The sequence below is a fragment of the Helicoverpa armigera genome, chromosome 6, assembly GCF_030705265.1.
Source record: "Helicoverpa armigera isolate CAAS_96S chromosome 6, ASM3070526v1, whole genome shotgun sequence".
In the NCBI taxonomy this organism is placed as follows: Eukaryota; Metazoa; Arthropoda; class Insecta; order Lepidoptera; family Noctuidae; genus Helicoverpa; species Helicoverpa armigera.
The window spans coordinates 13,385,877-13,406,303 of NC_087125.1; the positions used below are offsets into that span (position 1 = coordinate 13,385,877).

The 20,427-nt window shown below is 39.3% G+C and overlaps 1 long non-coding RNA gene and 1 other non-coding gene across 3 annotated transcripts in view; one reads left to right on the forward strand and one right to left on the reverse strand.

Annotated features, from left to right (window-relative positions):
- Positions 1 to 12,618, forward strand: part of LOC110380592 (uncharacterized) — a 29,087-nt gene extending 16,469 nt beyond the window's left edge. The window contains exons 25-39 of the transcript XR_010276551.1: positions 39 to 205; positions 1,195 to 1,341; positions 1,618 to 1,773; positions 2,680 to 2,872; positions 3,086 to 3,239; positions 4,174 to 4,356; positions 4,868 to 5,003; positions 5,231 to 5,357; positions 5,871 to 6,051; positions 6,392 to 6,501; positions 6,765 to 6,896; positions 8,436 to 8,609; positions 8,879 to 8,957; positions 9,241 to 9,369; positions 9,629 to 12,618. This is a non-coding gene — a transcript (uncharacterized LOC110380592). The remainder of the gene's footprint in view (positions 1 to 38; positions 206 to 1,194; positions 1,342 to 1,617; positions 1,774 to 2,679; positions 2,873 to 3,085; positions 3,240 to 4,173; positions 4,357 to 4,867; positions 5,004 to 5,230; positions 5,358 to 5,870; positions 6,052 to 6,391; positions 6,502 to 6,764; positions 6,897 to 8,435; positions 8,610 to 8,878; positions 8,958 to 9,240; positions 9,370 to 9,628) is intronic.
- A 188-nt stretch (positions 12,619 to 12,806) lies between these two features.
- Positions 12,807 to 19,631, reverse strand: LOC110380607 (uncharacterized). 2 transcript variants are annotated; one of them, XR_010276541.1, is made up of 2 exons: positions 19,024 to 19,631; positions 12,807 to 13,222 (listed from the first exon to the last, which is right to left on the reverse strand). It is a non-coding gene; the product is annotated as an uncharacterized LOC110380607 (long non-coding RNA). The 2 variants fall into 2 exon arrangements; XR_002429838.3 differs by lacking the exon at positions 19,024 to 19,631 and adding an exon at positions 17,560 to 17,905.
- Positions 19,632 to 20,427: the final 796 nt, after the last annotated feature.

The following is a 20,427-nucleotide window of genomic DNA, read 5'->3' on the forward strand; positions in this document are numbered from 1 at the left end:
TATGTATAAAAAATAATAAACGTATAATCATATTGCAGCATTCAAGCGATCCCCTTATTTATGGCGATGCTTAATACGTTGACCTGCCTCATGGTATTCTACTCCGTGAAGATATCCTACTCCAGGGATTTCAGCGGCTACGAATGGATTATAGAACCCTTCGACGATAAAGGAGGATCATGGGTGTACTTGTTCAAGGATAAATGTGAGTTCAAGGATTTTTAGTTCTCGTAGACCGACATGACAGTAGTTTGACAGCAGTATGAAGCTACATGCTTGGATGATAATCTTCAGGAGCTGATCTAAATAAGTATTTATATTACTAAGGGCTGATTTTTCAATCATCAGTTAACCTCTATCTGAGGAATAAATATGGTGGTTTGACATATTTTCCATACAAAAGCTGTCAAAACGTTAAAATATTCCTCAGATAAAGGATATCTGGTGATTGAAAAATCAATAAGACTGAAATTAAACTAGTTCGCCGTAATTAGACTTCTCTGGCTTACATATGGGAACTAGGTTGGGAGGAGCAGGCTTAGAGCTACTCTCATCGCCCAGATAAAAGTAGCCTATGTCCGTCTTTAGGTCCTGTCCGTCCTTTTTTTTTTTTAGCGACGTAAAATCATCAAATGACCCTCCCGCTGTGGGTTAGCAGCGGTGAGGAGTGCCAGACTCTTACTGACTAAAATCGTCGTGTTCCGTCATAGGCCTTTTATGTACCAGGGCCGCGGTATCTCTTTCGAACAACCCGCAGCCCCGGCAGGCCTGGCCCTGCTGGGCCCCGCTGGGTTGCTGACATCTCTTTGAGGAGCGCGTGGAACAGCGCGCCGTCGACACGGGTCTGTCGTCTAGAAGACAGAGGGACGATGAGCCACCCGAACTCACCGCCCACAGACCCACGCCTACGGTGGCCGGGTCATCTCGCGACACCCGGCGCCCATGGTGTCTACCTGCTCCAGCGCGGCGGCCGGGATGAGAGGTGCGAACTCTCTGGCGTTCCGCCTCCTCCTTCTCGAGCATGACCGCCGCAGAAGGAGGCGACGGCATCCCATTCCTCTCGCCCGGACCATGGCCTGAACCAGGGCCAGACGCGAAGGTCGCCGCCGCCCAAAGCCTCGGTCTTCTTTAACCTATATCTTACTCCTGCGTCTGCGTCGGCCTGATAATAAAACTTGGTTCTATTTCAAACAGTTCGGTTCAACTTTACGGAAACACCATGGAACCTACACCTCGCCACTTATTTCTGGGTTGTCTACGAGTGCAGCACCACCGGCTATGGGATATTCAATCCCACCAACCATGAAATTATGAAACTTCTTTTCGTTGGCATCGCTTGCAGTAAGACCTCATTTTTCTTTTACTATAAATCTTACGCCATTTGTTGTTATGTCACTTGTATTTTTAAGTAGCTAACCGCAAATACCATCTAAGGCTTAAGATTAATTTTACCAACTTACGGGTCTTATTACAAACCTGACGAATTGCTGGCACGCAATAAATAATAAAATCTGAGCTTAAAAATTGCCATTTTAAAATCTTAAAAACTCACCATTGAAAACAACGGAACTAGCAATGTTTCCAAAAAAAAAATTAAGACTTTTGTAATATTTGCAGGTGCAATGATAGTCACATACTACTCGGTCCGTATCATCAGTATTCGGGCGAATGTCAACAAATCTCTGGCTGGTTTCCAACAACACATGAAGGATATCAACGTCTACATGGCTAGAGAGTTGGATTCGGAACTGCAAAGTATGATAACCTTACATAGCAAAAATGTTTAATGATGTTTCGCAATTTTCGAACCAATACGGCCTTAACCATGGAGAACAAATGACTAGCGGAGATACCATAATGGAAAATCGTCTAAGAAAGTAGCGCGCCAAATGCGGGTGAACGGGGAACAAGGAACGTAACAGTTTTCGCCCTTATACCAAATATATATAATTTCAAAAATCTTTGACAGATGTCCTAATGAAACCGAATGCCTCTTTAGTTCACTGGTAACGTTCGTCCACCCATATGAATCTGACCGAGAAGAAGGCTCTGACCTACAGACCTGCATTGGCATCTCCACTCGTCTTTTCTTACAGTTGAACGCCACATGGACAAATGCCGCTTTTACTCTTGATAAGATGATTCAGAACATTTACCTAGTTTATTTTAACAATGGTTTATAGTGGTAGTTAGATTCTCATATCGGGAAGTTTAGAATCTGTTTTGTTTTACAGAGATTCGACGTTTTATGAGTACAACTGGGAGAAGATGGGTGGCGTCGACTATCGAGGAATACTGAAACTGTGTGACCAGATTACACTCAGAACTGATGCTATCCTGCATATTTACGGACATACCTACTAAGGTACAGTTCTAACAAATCATACGACAGATCCTTTCGAAGAACACTTCTCTATCAATCTGTTATCGACATTGTCATTATTGAAATAGAATCTAAAATTAAAGAACAAATTTTTGCTTGTAGTGGCTTCGATCCTCTTTATATGACAGTTGTGTTAATTGATTTTAGACTCTGTTTCAATAAATACAGTGTCGATAATAGCTCATCAGAGAATTTCCGTGGTGAGGTCGTCGATAGTCCAGCGATTTTGACTTTTAATTAATGTAAACCCTACTCCTATCTAAAACCTATTTATCACTAAATATCTTCTCCTGCAGTGTCCATTGCTAGCGAACGCCGATGTCTCCCTACTGCGCATCATTGGTCGCGTGCAGCGATGTACTTCCTACGTGACATGAAGATCCTGGAAGTAGACGATATGGCTACTGACATGTACTTCGTGGACTATGGAGGTGAAGTCAGGGTCAACGTTGGAGATAACTACCATGTTATTAGACTGCCGAGGGGCAGGTGAGTATCTCTGCTTGGTAATGGAGCTGATCATTAATATATACCTACCGGGGCTGCCGTATGGTTCAGAAAGAGTAACAGCTCTGGTACTGTAAAAAAAGGCCTACAGAAGGAACATGATGGGAGTAACTCTTTCCGGACAATCAGGCAGCCCGGCAGGATTCAATATGAATGCCTTCCATAGCTATATGAGGTTCTTATTTTGATACACAGTGTATTTGGCAACTTAGAAGGCACCAAGGCACAAAGAAGTCCTTACAACGTGATAGCCACTGGTCGGCTGCATCTGCTGATGATCAAGTCAGACATATTCTCCAGCATCACGAAGGACTTCCCAGCTATTAGACAGCTCATGGAGAGCTCAAATGTGGCATAGGAAAAATACGAAGGTATCTTGAGTAGATATATCTGATAGAGTATAGACAGAAATATATATATTTTTAAATTTTCTATTTTTCCTGCTCATCGCATATGAACGGCGGGTTCTTCTATTTATTATTTTTATGTGGTATAAGTTTAGCGAAATCCTTGTTGATACTTCTCACGACCTTTTATTTCGCCCAACATTGAAGCAATGCCAACAAACGTGGCAATGCCTACAGCCAATTAGGTACCTACAATGGCGGGCGATAGCGATGACGACCAATTTTTCGACGCCCTTTCATCATCATCATCATAATCATCAGCCTATCGCAGTCCACTGCTGGACATAGGCCTCTCAAGTGCACGCCACGGAGATCGATTTTCGGCTTCGGCGCCCTATCAACGTTTATTTTCTTAAATCTAGATTTATTTCAGACTAGCTGTTGCCCGCGACTTCGTCTGCGTGGGCAATTTAAATTTTCAATTTCGTTTATTTAATCGTTCATTGCTCAACCCCCGAAGGTGATAGCGTGATAATATATAGCCTATGTGTTGAACCGGCTCCCAGGTAATAGTCATGCAAAATTTGATTTAAATCCATGCAGTACTTTTTGAGTTTATCCGGGACAAACATACAGACAAACAGATAAACAGACATACAGACAAAAAATCTAAAAACTACATATTTGGGTTCAGAATCGATTATGGATCACCCCCCAAGTATTCTTTTAAAAAAATATTCAATGTACAGTTTTGACTTTCCTATCATTTTATTATATGTATAGATTTGAATCATGTACAGTTTATTATAAAATTAATTGTGGTATCAGAATGTTAAATCTGACTCCTGAAGTCTGGTTATGAAAATTGTACTTTGACCTTGATAGAACCTTGCGAAACACCAGCTGCTCAAAATTGAGAACAATATATTTTCACAGATGTATATCTTGGGAGGCGAGGCCAAAGTGAGGGTTCGTCACACGTTACCTTCCACCATGCCTCATCGGAGCCAGACCAGCGTCCTGAAATATATCTACTTCCAGGAAGGTTATGTGCAGATCTATCTCATAGCCATCTGCATGGGCTGCATATATCTGGACATGTATAACGCGGGATATCAGGTATCTCTGTTTGTATTTTATGTTTCTCTTTCTACCCACTTCTTGTTTTGTTTTATTTTTCTTATTGTGTATCTTTGTGGTGCCTTTTTGTTTGTCTGAATAAATGTTTTACCTATCTATCTAGGTAGTCTTTCTAGAAATTACTCCATTGGGCTGCCCGCCCATATCAGACCTTTTGTAGGACAAGAAATCGGAATTTCTGACCGACCTTTTGTAGAACGTGTATGTTGCTCTATTGATATGATCATGTTATATTTTTCACCTACAAAAGATCTAGCATGTATAATAAAGGCGAAACGTTTTTTGTTTATCTATTTCTAAAAAAGGCTCCGAAACAACTAAGCCGATTTAAAAAATATTTCACTGTTGGGAAGTTACATAAGCCCCAAGTAACATGGGCTATACTTTATCTGTGTATGGACAATAGTTCCCAAGGGGTGTGAGTGAAACCGCGGGTAACAGCTTAGATTAGAATATTATATAAAAACCTTATTTACTTTGTTGCCTGCAGGACAATAGCAGGTGGATGCTCACTACACTGTATTCCTTGGACTTCGCCTTCTTTCTGAAGATATTTACCCAGCACTCCTGCCATTCCTAGTGCCAAACAGAAATATTAAGAAAATGATGTTGCCTATTAGAAAGATGTTAGTGGTATTATTCATTCTTGGTGTTATATTTATTTATTTTGAATCCTAGTTGCTGACGGCAACTGCCGACCGCACCACGGATCCACCGATGGTCACCCATCCACGGACCGACCGCGTCAAGCATTGCTCACCTTATGATCGATTCGACTTATCCACGAGCATTTCATAATGCTTATACACTCGCGTTCGTAAGATAGTTCATCTATTCTATCTTTTTTCTGCAGGTATTTTAAGGGCGAGTTCAGATACGACTTTATATCCATAATTCCTTTCGAGCTGCTCAGCTTTGCCTTCGTCCAGCATCGGTGGTTCCTGTTCCCATGGCTGCGTCTCAATCGGACCTTCAGAATCGTAAGATAACTTCATTTATTTTATTTTATTACGAAAATAAACAGTTTAACAACAATCACAGACAACAATTTATAAAAACTAGAAACCAACTATATATTTTCGCTTATGAACACCTAGATAGCTTGTCTGTTCAAACTAATGCATTGCATAAAAAAATCTCCTAGTAGGTTGTATGTCTAACTGTTAACAAGTATTTTAGGAAACCACCTACAAATCCACTTTTTAGTGTGTACCTACAAAATAACCACTAGCAAGTATCAAGTCGTGGTGGCCTAGTGGATATAGATCAGGCAAGAACCTTACTAATACAGTATATACTTTTTAAATATTTCTTAGTCGCCAATGGCTGATATGGTGAAGGAAAACATCTCGAGGAAACCTGGACTATATACTCTAAAAATCAACCCGCATTGAGCAAACGTGATAACGCTCGATCCTTCTCCATGTGAGAGGAGGCCTGTGCCCAGCAGTGGGACGATAAAAAGGCTGTAACTATGAACTTGTGTCCACCAGGCGACGGTACACAAGTGTCTGCGCAAGCGGAACGAGAGCATCACCGTCAACCTGACGTTCACCACCATCATGGCTGTTCTGATCTGGTTCACTCTGTTCGTGCACGCTGTCTCCTGTGTCTGGTACTTCATTGGCTCCGTAGAGGACTCTATCAAACCCTTTTCTTCGTGGAGATACTTGGGTCAGTCAGAAATTATATTATTTTAATCTAGACCAAATGTTGGTTGTTGGTTAACTGGATTGAGGAGGTTATACAGGCACTCGCTCTAAGTAAAATACTGGTTCTCAGTTGCATCCGATTAGACTGGAAGCCGACCCCATAGTTAGGAAAAAAATTACTAAAATTTTGCCATGGTCACCAATAGTCATATCGGGCACTTACACTGACTCGTAAGGTTAAACTTAAGGTTTAACTAATTCATGGTTTTGAGACATTTAGGGGTCTCGTCACAACATGGCCAAGACAATCTTATGGCATATCATTGTTTGTTTCTAACTCAATTAATTCAGACATATTATAGATGATGGTTCAAGCCAATGCGACAACAGTTACATCTGCTCGGTGTACTTCGTGATCACGACGTTCACTCAAAATGGCGTCGGAGACATCATGCCGAAGAAACAGTCCGAGGTAATTTATGTTCCTATGTATTGGGTTTATTCGATTCTATTCTACCATTCAATCTTTAGGCTGCCGATCCACAGAAGCTGAGCAAGGCTTTGTTGCGGAGGAATTAAGACAAATTAACCAATACGATTGATCATATGAGATTGCCATTTTCCATTTCTTCACACTGCAGCTTCCCCTCGCTTCTGTAGACAGGCAGCCTTCCCTGTGGACTGATTTAAGCTTTATTTTTCTGATCTCTACACGCCGTTCCTCTGTCCTATCAGGTGCTGTTCGTGGCGATCCTCCAGATAATATCGACAATGGTGTTCATGGTGTACGTGGGGGAGTTCTCCAACATCATCCAGTATACCTCCTACCGCTCCTTCAGCTTCTACAGCAAGTACCTCGAGTTGCAGGTGAGTAAGCTAACTGATGACGTAGAAGTACCACAAAGTACCAAGTAGGTTATTAAATGCCTTGTTTGGAGATGGGTAGCAACATCTCCCACTGCGCTCACTTACAAGTGTGCCCAGTGCGGTGAGTATAGCTTGAGGCAGGTCTTTATGCAGTAGTTGATGTTCTTAGGTTGTAAATTTGAAGGTCTCTTCTATAAAAACTGCTATTCTATGTAGTAGCCAGCAATGCAGCACTCAACAATTCTACGTCAGGCCATCAGGTGGATTTGACGAAACTCTGACAGAAGAGGAAATTACATTTGTATTTTATAGCGTCATTCATGTTAAAATGGTTTTCGACATGGTGGTACCGTGGGGTGATATATTATTATCATTAAATCCATAATTCAGCAGGCATCAGGTAACAAGTCTGTCTGTCAAACAAACTACATTTGCAAATGTTGATCAGATACCTACGTCCAAATGCCAATTCAAATTTAACGACACGCTTAAGATTATATTATACATCTAGTACTAATAGTTTCGACAGTTAAATCGGTCATAAAATAGTTCCGAACTAATAAATATGTGCTTGCGTTCAGTTTACTCAAAGCATTTGCAATCGACAAAGTTAAACGATGCTCAAAATAACATGACATATTTATGTAGTACTTACGTGATTTAAATATATATCATCATACAGGTAATATCAATCCTAAATAATATTATGTCCTAAAAATCAGGAAGGACTAAATTAAGAAATTCTTTCAGTTCGTACCTACGGTACTAGGTAGGTATAGGTAGCCCATTTATTCAAAAAGTCTAGGCTTCCACGGGCCGTCGTTGATACCGCTGACATAAGCTAGAGTACACAATAAGAAAAGAAAAAAATCCTCAGATATATCGCCAATTAAGAAAAATAGAATCATCTTTGGGGCGGTTGCTGTGAATAGTTATTTAATCGTTCAATATATATAAAGTAATTTAAACAACACATTACGAACAAATCAAGATGCCAAAACCGTCTTCTTAATTACGAGAAATTTATAAAAATGTCAGTATTCAATGCATCGACTGAAATGTTGGCAATGCTGCAACGACATGACGTGTGAGACGAAAAAATAACAACGTATCGATGTTTTTAGCTCAAGAAAACATAAAAATATCACCCAACACTGTTTCCACAATAAACATGTTATGTAAGGTGTCATTTCAATTTAGTTTTTTACCTATCAATGTGTGCGTTTCAGCGAATAAAAGTTGTGACTAAGAAGCTACCTCAAAAGGCTTGCTTAAAGTTGTATTAACAAATCAAATTGTTCTCTAGACAACTTAACAAGATTGGATCTCTTGAACCTGAAGACCCACTTTCCGCTACTGGAAAAATAACTTATATCCTTTCTGAGACTCTAGTTTCAATTTCGTTTGAAATGGTTTAGAATTATTGGGGTGAAAGCGCGAGATACAATCAGGCACTTTCGCACCCTCAATCGCTTACAAAGTTTATACTGCATTTCGAACTTAATATTTTACACACCCATTTCATTCCATGTTATCCAGGAGTTCATGAAGAACAACCGAGTGTCCCAGCACCTAGTGAATATCGTCAACAAGTATACGTTACATTTGTGGAGGGAGAACCGTGGATTCCAAGAGCCTCACTTCTTGGTGCATGCGCCACTGTCTCTGAGACTGCGGGTCATGTCTGCAGCTTACTATCATCATATCACCAGGGTAATGTGGCCAAGTCATCATTATAATCTCCCGTGTATCGGAGAGCACGTTAATGTCGGCCCTGCGCCTGATCTCTCCCCGGTCGTGTCGGATTGCCGTCCCATCGGGCTATGAGAGTGAGGGAATAGTGAGTGCACTGGTTTTAGCACAAATGCTTTTGCGCTATAATATGTCCTGCGCAACTGGCTGATTTCCTTATATGATAACAGTCGCCATTGAATTTTCTCTATTTTTATACTGGATAATCTGAAATTTTGCATAAATTGCAGCACCATATATTTGAAGAATGCGACGCTGGTTTCCTGAGGCAACTGGTCGGATGTTTAAGGATATATACTTATAACGAAGGTAAGTACTCTGCTTAAATAGTATAACCTCTTTTTTATGAGGTGGAAAATCATCTGATGGACCACACCACCATAAATACTTTTACTGAAACTCACCTATGTTCCTTCTAGAGCCCATCTTGTGCCAGTATAAATAGTTAATTTTTGAATACTGCTGAGATTACTCCTGCATAATACCTATAGCTTTCCGACAGTTAAATAATTTTTCACATCGGTTCAGTAGGGAAAACAACCGCTTTATTATATTAGTATTGATAGTATAGATAAAACTGTGATGAACTTAGGCATGTACGTGGTGAAAGAGAGCGATATCACGGATGCCATGTACGTGATCCACACGGGCAAGGTGAAGGAGACCTGCGAGGAGATGGACATCAGCGCTAGGGTCCCCTGCCGGCTCCTACTTCGGAATTGTGAGTATAGGAATTTGATTCTTATTTCTCGAACACAAAACTCTAATTCCCTTGCATTGCTTGATGATTACAGAAAGACTTATCATCATAAAGATTACCTACTTGACGTTAAATGATCGGTCAAGTTTAATAGCTCTAATTTTATGATTATCCACCTTATTTTAATGTGCGTGTTTGTTCATCTTAGAGTTACACACGAGACATAAACCGTATCAGTGCAAAAGTAGCAGTAATACATTGAAATTCAATTTAATTTCAGATCCAGGGCTTATTACGCAATACTCCATACACTCATTCGTACCAGACTGTCATCAAGTCGTGTGTGCTCACGCTGCAGCTGGACGACTGGGAGTACTTGCTGAAGCACTTCCCAGATAGCAGAGACGCCATACACAAACACATGAGACAGTTAGGAGATGATGACACTGACAAGAGTAATTGGCCTGGCGGCGCTCCAGTTGAATGGACGGCCCCAGAATATGTGCCCCTAGCGGACATTCCCGAAGAAGCTCCCCTTGCACCGGGAATGTTTCCTGGAATTAAGCGACATTTCGGAAGAGACTCAGATACACCTGAAGAACAGCCCCCTATCAGGCCCTCTTTGACAGGTAGAAAATCATCTTTGCATTTCCCTTGGCATATACGACACGGGGAACACGCAGACAGCAAACGAGAAGAAGAATCTCTGGAAGTAGAAGAACATCGTAAATTAGGATTCTTCGAAAAAATTATTGGAACCGCAAAAAAATTAATGGGTAGAGTTTCTGATTCTGACTTGCTTGCAATGACTGGGGAAGGCAGAGATGAACTTCAATTGGAAGAAGACGAGGAGGCGACTGAAGCACTACTTGCGCAGTTTGAAGCAGCTAAAAAACTGACTGAAAAAGATAAGAAAAAAATAATAACTCGTAGGAAGAGTATGTTTTACGGGGACGATCAAACCATGGAAAAACAACTAGTGACACTAGATATCGCACCATCGATGACGGACGAACTTAGCAAGGAAGAGTCTCAAGCGTTTACCATGCGACCGCTGAGAATCCGAGATTCAGACACCGAATTACCTACCCCCTCTAAATCCCAGTCAGTTGCGGCACCGGAAGTTATTCTTAATCTGGGAAGGTCAAAATCAAATATTACCAGAAGCGCCAGTGCGCAAATTGAAAGAAGATACAGAACCTGAAGAGCCCTCCAAAAAAGGATCTGAATTATATCAACTAAAACTTAGTGATTCTACAACTGCTGAAGCAACTGCAAATCAATTACAAAGGCCTGAAGACATTCAGGGGTCTTCAAAAATTCCAGCTGCGGTCGATATGTCAAAGGCTAGCCTTGCTAGTACGGCTACTGCAAAGAACATGTTTTAAAATAACTTCCTTAGAACCTCAAGATTCTAAACCTTCGACGATCCCAGAATCCTCCGAAATTCAAATTGCGAATATAAACATTATGAAGACGCCATCCGGCGACACGGCAGCAACGAATGAAGAGACACTAGAAGGCCAAACTACTTTAGGAGATCTGGATTCCAAACCTCTTGAAGACAAAGAAACAAAACCTGGCGATGAAAATGCGATCTCACAAGAGTTAAGTCTCTTGTATCCCGAACTATTACCTACTAAGCCTGCTGAAACTGAAGAACTTCCAGATACTACTGGAGATATCCCAAGCACTTCTGCACCAGAACATCACCCGTCGATGACGCGTCTTAGCACACGCCACCACACTATGCCTGATATTTTTGGTTCAAAGCCTTTTGAACTTCCAGAAACAACATGGGTCTGGTGAGGAAGACTTAGCTGTCAATTATATTCTGCCTCCTGAAGAAACTACAAGTGTCCAAGCTATACACGACGATAAGCAGACTGCTCAAGGAACTTCAGGTGCTCCAACTGTAACTTCAGGTGCTCCAACTGTAACTTCAGGTGCTCCAACTGTAACTTCAGGTGCTCCTACTGTAACTTCAGGTGCTCCAACTGTAACTTCAGGTGCTCAACTGTAACTTCAGGTGCTCCAACTGTAACTTCAGGTGCTCCAACTGTAACTTTACTCCAACTGTAAAGGAAACTCTTCCTGCCTCGGAATCAATGGGAGTCCAAGTCAAAGAAAAAGAACCTGTTCACGAAACTAAGAGTACTCAAGCAGCCATGAAAATTAAAGAAGGTCCTGATCCGGAAAAGTAACTACACAAGCTGGCCCAAGTACTAAAGCATTATATACAAAGAAACACAAGCTTCATCTTCGAAGCCACCTCCTCCGTCAGCGTCATCAGAAAAGATTATTTCATATTTATCTAATGAAAGTGTTTCCACTATAGATCTAGATGTCGAACCGTCGCAATATATCGCAGCGCGTCCCGATGATGAAAAGTCGCGTGCATTCGCTGAAGAAGCAGCCCGAAAGCGGTCGTTCAGTAGAAAGCCCATAGTCTTTGACCCGAACCGTAAGTCGGACTCGGAGAACGAAAATGATAAAAACGAAACAAAAGAAGAAACAACGTTACATACGCTCAAACAGCCTCCCTCATCGGTGTCCGATGTAAAGTTGATGCAATTTATGTCTGAGACCGAGGATCCTGTAATAACCAGTAGAGAAACTGTGGTGATGAAACCCAAGACTCCCTCATCACATGATATCAAACAGGAAGAAACGCCCACGTCGACGACAAAGTTGAACCGACGCTTCGTCCACGTGCGATATGATGAGAAGAAGGATAAGAATAAACCCGTCGCAGAAGAAGATTATTTAGTTGAACAGGATGCTGAAGAAGAAGGTGTGAATATTGTCACGTTGGATAGTGACGAGCCGCAGGCCCAGGAAGTCGTGGAAGAGGAGGAGCCAGAGGCAGAGAGAGGCCTCCGAGACCTCTCGAAATTTAAATAACCCTTACTATAGAAGACGATCTGACTAGTATAATTTAGCTGAAGTTACTTCAAATCGCTTTGCTATTCGATTTGTTCAAACCCAGCAGATGTTAACTTGTCAAAACAGTTATTGGTTTTCTAATTGATTTAATTTTAATATTGTTACTGACTGGACCTGTTTATTTATAGAAACTTATTTTTAGTAGTATAGATGTTTTGAAAGATAGTTTTGTCGTAATTATATTAAATGGAGTTGTGGTATTCACAAAAACTAAAGCAATTATTATTTTACTTACTCTTCTTTAAAGACACCACGACTTATTGTTAGTTTATTTTAATTAAAATGTATTTCGTACCTGTTTGAATAATAAATGCTCTAAAAATACTTGTTTCTTTTATTCATTTATTTATTCCTATATATTTACCAATTCTAGATATGGCAGTGCATACTGAATAGGTAACACTCGGTGACTGATGTAAGCAAATACTTTATCACAATAAAATAGAAAATCTTTGAAAAAATATATCAATAAGTGTTCTAAGCTTACCTACCAATAAAATAAGAGACTGAAATTCTATTAAACCTTTATTACAAAACTCTCTTATCTCATATAACAACGATCAATTCTTTAACGAGATGATTTGTACCGAACATCAACAATAAATTAGCTAACTCAACATTTCTCTGAAATTAGATATTTTTCCATAACGTGTTGTCTTTCACATTGGTTATTTTTAGTTTTGACTTTATTCATATTGGAATGCCCAGCACTGTCAAATGTTCACGTTGACTGGTGTTTTGTTCCATGCTATGTGACCCCTCTAGTCTTGTCCATGGTTTTAAATTATTTAAATGCTTGGGTGTACAATGCTTAAACTTACGATTAACTTATTTACTAAAATTACGGTTTCCTAAATATTAAATGTTTTTATAGCGTTTGTTGACCGCCATCTTGGATTGGTCTCAAGTTTGAGGTGTTGATCAGCTTCTGAAACAAAGAGGATTTTTCATTAATCTATGATTCGCATTGAAATCGGTGTTGCCAGGGAACGCGTGTCATTTTTACGATTCGTAATTCTGGTGCTATTTCCAGAGTCGCTATTTCAATACAATTATAAAAATACAGGAAACTTGTATTGACGTCATCCTGTAAACCGAATTATATGACTTATACATTTTATTACGATTCTAAATTCTAAATAAAAAGTAGTTTTAAAATATTTACAGTGTGTTTAAATGTCGCAATAATCTGTTATTTATGTTTTAAATTGTGCGAGTTTAGTCAGTAGTATTTATGAATATTTCGGGGACATCAAGGAATTATGACGAGTAAGACGTGGGTGTTAGAGTACCTACTAGCTTTGATGATGATAATATTAATTTGGGATGCAGCAGCTGGATTTTACATAAAACTGGGAATGTCGGGATCTCAAATTACTAGCAGTTTACATAAATTTAAAAATAATGGTGTAATCAACCTTGAGTGTCTGGGGTTTAAATGTGTTTAGTTTATGCTTGGGAAATAAATATTGCAATAAAATTTAAAGCTCTCATTTCCTCTGGATATATTAGACACAAATTATAGCTAAATGCCTTGCAGTTGAACTGATGATACTTTGAGTAGTTTACATATCTACTGAAATGCAACCGTGTGGTCTTTAAAAGCAGTTTTATTACCTTCAGAAAGATTTCAATTTCTATCAACTCTACCGAGCTCTCCTCTAAAGAGTGTATATCTTCAACTGCTTAGCTGTTCCCTACGATTCCACCGGAAACCCAGGGAATTACTCCTGGGACCCTATACAAATTATCTTGTCTTATCTCATTCTCTCCTATCTCCGAAGCACGAGGGATTTCCCGAAAACTGCGAGCTCCTGCCTTTAACTCAATTGTATTTGCCGTCACCACAAGTAATATTCTTTCCAGCCAAATAGCTTTCCACTCTTGTCTTTGGTCGTCCTCATCCTCTATCTATGTATATCTATCCACGTTTCTACTCATGACCTTCCTTCCTTACAACATGATCCTCATCCCTCCGCATCATACGAAAAATTTCCTACACCATGATAGCCGATTTTCACATACGAGCTTTTTAATAATATCAAGTTTTTTATCAATTAGGTATTATGTATTAAGTAATAGGTGTTAACAGGTCTACCTATTCGAATTCGCAAATTTTGATGAAAATAAGCCTTCCGATGTTTGATAAGGTTAAAAATCTATTGAAGATATTTGACAACTTGAGGTAGGTAGATATTAATGTCTGCACGTGCCTGCTTCTCATGAAGAGAGGATATACCTAGCACTGGGCTGAATAAGACCTTGACCACTTGATCCTCGAAGTCGGGTAAATATCAATTTAAACCATACAATGTCTTTGCCAAATACACAACGTCTTAAATCCATGTTCTATTTGTTTACATTAATGTGGCATGAATAGATCTATTTATAAATGTAGTTTACATCGTCTTCATATCAACTAAAATATGTTTAATGGATCAAAAATCATCGTTAAATCGTTCACAATCATTCCTTTTAACTTTTATAGTTGAGTAAACATTTTGAACCTTCAACAACACCCATAAACAACTTTACATTGATCTTTAATCGCAGTTTCATAGCCGTTCCCTATATTCTAACTGTCTGTGGTTTTGTCTTATTAGAGATAAGAAATGGGCTAATGTCAATGTCGTGATGAATGTCGTGGAGGCCTAGTGGGGTTCGATTCCAAGGCAAGTACCAATGCAACTTTTCTAAGTTTGTATGTACTTTCTAGGTATATCTTAGACACCAATGGCTGATAAAAAGGTGAAGGAAAACATGTTAAGGAAACCTGGACTAAGTGTGAAATCACCAAACCGCATTGAGCAAGCGTGGTGATTAATGCTTAATCCTTCTCCGTGTGAGCAGGCCTGTGCTCAGCAGTGGGACGATAAAAAGGCTGTAACAGTAATGTCAAAATTCTATTCTCTCGTAATCAAATCGACAGATAGGATATTGGGAATGGCCGTTAAAGAAGTTGGCAGCGGAACGCGGTGATCTGAATTTCGTTCTCTATTTTCATCACCATGGCAAAGGTATCGACGGCCATTCCGCCAAATGATTAATTGCAATCGTTAACCAACCTGTCACTACTTTTTCTATCCATCTTCCCGTTAGATTTAGCACCACGATCAATCTTCTTGAGTCAAGCCGCGATTTACGTCAAACTTTTGTTTTTAAATGCCGGTTCTTATTTCGATGTTCTATTTCTGAACGAAGGTTAATTCAGAATTTAAATAGACGTTCTATTTTTGAGTTTAGGGACAATTTGTCGTGATATTTTTGAATTGTTAGTCAACATACCCACTTTTTTGGTTTTTTTTTTTTACACTTTTGTTGCGGACTTCTTTACGTATTTTGAATAACATAGATTTATTTACAAAATTCCGTGCCTAATGCAAATACATTTACGTTATCGACGTGGTAATAACAAACTGCAGTTTGTGTCGTCTGCACAACATCAAACGGTTTTCTGAAATAACTTATATGCAAGTGGGCGGTCACTACATAAATATTGCATGTATATTGTTTAGTCTATTGATAGGTAACGTTTATTTCGAAAAGCTTTCTGTTATTGGCAGAGACCCATCGATTTCAGAACGTATCGTAAAAATGAAATATCGGTACCTATCTGCCTAGACGTACGAGTGTACGTCTAGGCAGAATCTACCTAAAATGTTATTATTACTAAACGTCACTCTGAGTTACATAGAACAGTAAAACTAAAAAAAAAACATTCTTATTCCTCTTATAAACACGTTGTTTTTACAGCATTAAACCTTTCAAAATGATGTTTTAATTTCAGTTATTGCAACAGTAAATTTTTTGTTGTTTGCAAAACGTTGAAAACTTTTCTTTTTTATTTTGTATATCTACGAATTAATCTTGTAAACACTGCTTTGGAAATGTAATGTAATGCCCGCTGATAAAATATTCAGTAGTTCAAACAAACAAGGATTATTGATTCGTTTTGCTTACAAACTTTTTTCTACGAAGTTTATGTCACAATTCTACCATGTGCAAACCTCTTTCGTTTCTATATGAATCTGGCAAGTAAATAAATATAGGTTAACCGAAACGTTATGATTCAGTACTGCCTGCCTACATGACGAGTTTACAACATTTGTTTAGAACACACGATGTATTTCGACCACTGAAATTTGATGTTACAGTCCAGTCCGTAACATCAAAACCCTTTTGTTTTAGCATTACATTAAAATCGCGTGGGAGTCTCTCGTCACCTCTTGACATGTTTACAACCGTCAAACGCGACCCGCATCATTTAAAATCAAGAAAAACAATTGGCAATCTCACAAAAGTTCATCAAAAGTTACATGTGTGCCATCTGTGTTATGGCCATGGAGAACAAAATAACTAGCGGAGATATACCTAATGGAGGATCTTAAGAAATTAGCGCAATAAAATGCGGGTGTGCAGGGAATGAGGAACGTTACTGTCTCTGCGAATACCTACACGCCTTCTATGGAACCAGCGCATTATTTTCAAAATAGAATCACTAATCAATCAAGACCGATTTTTGACAGATTGGTTTTCATTTGACAAGGAATCCGAACGCCTCGTTAGTTATAGTAACTGCCTACTAGGTATATGCTTCTTGGCCTACAAGAAGGCGGCTGACCTACCTGCCTCATGGCATAATCTCCGCTATTTTTCCTTACTCCGTGATCATGACCGACCATTCAGAGTTTCAGTCGGATTACTCCGGTAATTTTAGCCGCGGGAATGTTATGATTTCTGTGGGGAATCAGGCGCCGGTCGGCGTACTATTTTAGATATCCGACGTATTCGTAAAATAAACGCGAATCAAACTACGATTTCGACAGCTGTGATTCAGTAATTGTTATTTTAACTGATCATCGTTTTCAGGTGTTTAGTTTTAATTAGAATAACATATGTTTGACACTAATTGGTAATTAGTTAGATCGTTGTTTTTAAATTCTGTTTAGTTTGAGAATGATTTTATTTGGCGCGAGCTTTCGATAAAAATGCGTTTGTTTTTATACGAAACTGAGATTAAGTAGTTTACGTAAACCTAAATGCGATTTTTTCTATTTAGAAGTGACACTTTTCTACTGAAAGACACTAGTCATTAAGAAAAATAATCATGACACAAAGTATGTTTACCGCTTAATTTACTGCTTGTATGTCGCTAATTATAAAACAATAGAAAATCAATTGTGTCTCGCGTAAATCTGCGCTCTGACATACAACGGATTAAACGCACTAAAAAGCACAATAAAGCGAAGATAAAAGAAATAGCACCTCAGAACATCCCCGAGTAGAGAAGCCAGAGGCTGGCGAGAAGCAGCACCAGGATCAGGTAGGTGGCGATCAGGTTCGTGGTCTCGTGGTTAGGCATGATGGCTCCTTGACACCTTCACCGGACAAACGGCTCCAGAGAACTGAGGAGTTCGCTGGAACTGTGATCGCCTACGCCACACACGCCACGCCTCTTTCGCACGCCAAATATTTTCAACATTTATAAATATGTGCACACTAATAAACTGGCCGTATAGTGACAGGTGTCTAGATTTCGCGGATAATTAACTTCGCACAAATGATGGTTAATTTTCCTTTCACACTGATGATTAATTTCAAAAAAATCAAAAATCACTTAGTTTCAACTTACACGGATGCTAGAAGACGGTGGAGTAGAGTAGCCAGAGGAAGAAGAGGATGACGAGGATCATATACGTGGCGGCAAGGTTGACGGTCTCTGCATTGATAGGCATGGTTGCTATGTAGCGGAGCTGGCTGGACTGATCGCCCGAGGATCTTGAAACCGCTTGAACCACCAAGTTTGCGTCAGAGCGCAGGGCCCGACTTCGGGAATTAAGGATGTCCTACTTTTTTTCAGTTTTCTTATTGTGAGGGAAAGATTTAAGGATATGTTTCCTTGATAGAAGGGATAATGGGCCAGACGACCAAAGGCTTGCAATAGGTACAGCTTTGTCAAATATCATAAACCCAATAGAGTAAAAACCCTAATATGATCTGATCGATTCAGATTCTACCATACATTTTATTTATTGGCGATTTAAGTAGGTACTTATAATATATCGGACCACAATAAAATGGATAGAATATAGAATACATTACTGGTATTTACATTGAAGGCAATAATTTATAAGTGGTTACAGAAAGGTTTAGGCCCAGAACACATCAAAATGTTAAACTTAAGTTCTTCGATAATTATGTACCTAACGCTAATTAGAGCGTTAATAGATGGCAATGTAAAAGCTACCTTCCCTAGAAACGGGTTGGTCCAGAAATTCCAGAACTGCAGACAATCCAAACAACACAACAGTTGAGTCAAAAAGTTATAGAGGTATCACTAAGATTGCATAAAAGCAGAGCTCATCAACAATACATTACCCACAGCATACTTTGTGTATAACAAACCAAATGAAATAGAAATAAATTAACACATACTTTACCACATCAAGGAATACCTACTAATCAAATCATCATCTCTCAGCCATCGACTCAAAGATAGCATGAGCAAAAATAATATACACTTCTGAAGAATACAAGAATCCATAGAAACAATAATAGACTAGAATACAGTCATATGAAACTTTAGAAATCCCACATTATTATGTAATAACCGCAGCAATGATTTCAGTGTTATTTTTGATACGACGTCACAAACCACTGTCACACATTTTAGTACATACAGTCACGAATCCAAAGCTCGAAGCTACAAACTTTTTACACCGTACTCACATTTCATCCTTAGATCCTTAGAATGCTGAATACATGAGCCATAGTGACACAAGCAGTAGCAACAAGATGCAGTACGTTGCTACAAGGTTGGTTCCTTCGGCAGAATTCATGGTGTTGCCTCTTACACAGTTCAGTCAAGATTGAAAACAAAACCGAGGGACACTGGTTGATATATATGTACCTATGTAATTGTTTCAAACGTGACGAATACATTCTATTTTCTGTTTTTTGGCGACGCCTGTGATTAATTGGCTGTCTTGTGAAAATTCCTCGCTTTCAAAAACTCGGCTTTTATTTACATTTTCACGATATTCGCTGTCCCTTTAGTATTTTATTTACATACCGTTTTGGCTTTGATTCGTTGTAAATAAGAAAAGTTTCGCTTTAAATAACATGGTTGTTTACAGTCTTTTGTTTTTACGCTTCATACGAATCTCCTTTTAAATCGCGTTGCTTCTGTTTTATTAATAAAAACGTTGGTAATGTTATTCGGATGTCTATTACAGATCTTACGCATAAAATGCGGCGGTTATGAAACATATTTCTGTCGCGATCATATTTCCTGCCAACGAAAACATTTGCCCACAAAAAAAATGAAAATTTGAAGAAAACGCGGAGTTTTTTTAAAAGAAATCCTGGAATTCTCCAGTAGTTTAGAATCCGTCCCTGTTCTCAATTCACATTCATGGAGTATGATAATCTGTGCTATTTCCGCACTGGAGCTTGGTACGAGTGAGGCTGCGGTGTGCGTACTATGCACTTGACTTTTTCACATCGATATTGCTCAAAAACATTACACAATCTATTGGAATTTCATCTTAATAAACAACGATATACGGACGGGATTCCCATCAATCGTAAGCAGTGTTTTGAGCTGTCAGAATTGGAATCTATCGTCCGATAATGTTGATTGAACCGCTTCAAATAAATACTGTTTCAATCTATAACTATTAACGTAAAGCTGAAGAGTTTGTTTGTTTACTAGAACCGGTGAATCACAGGAGCTCATCATCTGCCTAGCTTTTTTTATCCCAACTATGTTGGGCTCGATTTCCAGTTTAACCGGATGCAGCTGAGAACCAGTGTCTGGCAGGCAGCGACTGACTATGGTGACTTCCATCATTACCAGTTACCCACCCGATATCCCTATGTAAGACACTTGGTGGTCTCAAAAACAACTGGGCTGATTTGAAGAATTGTTACGGTATTAGATAGCTCATTTATTGAGGAAGACGATAAGCTGATTTTTGTCGGGTAGTTAGGTACGTGAAGTAATTCCCACCGGATGCCTTTGAAATTGCTGGCGAAAGTGGTTTATCATATAGAATTTCGTTATTAAAACATCTTATCTCCGCCCATTCAGTGGTATCCCTGACCCATCAGGACCAAGGCCTGCCGGGATTG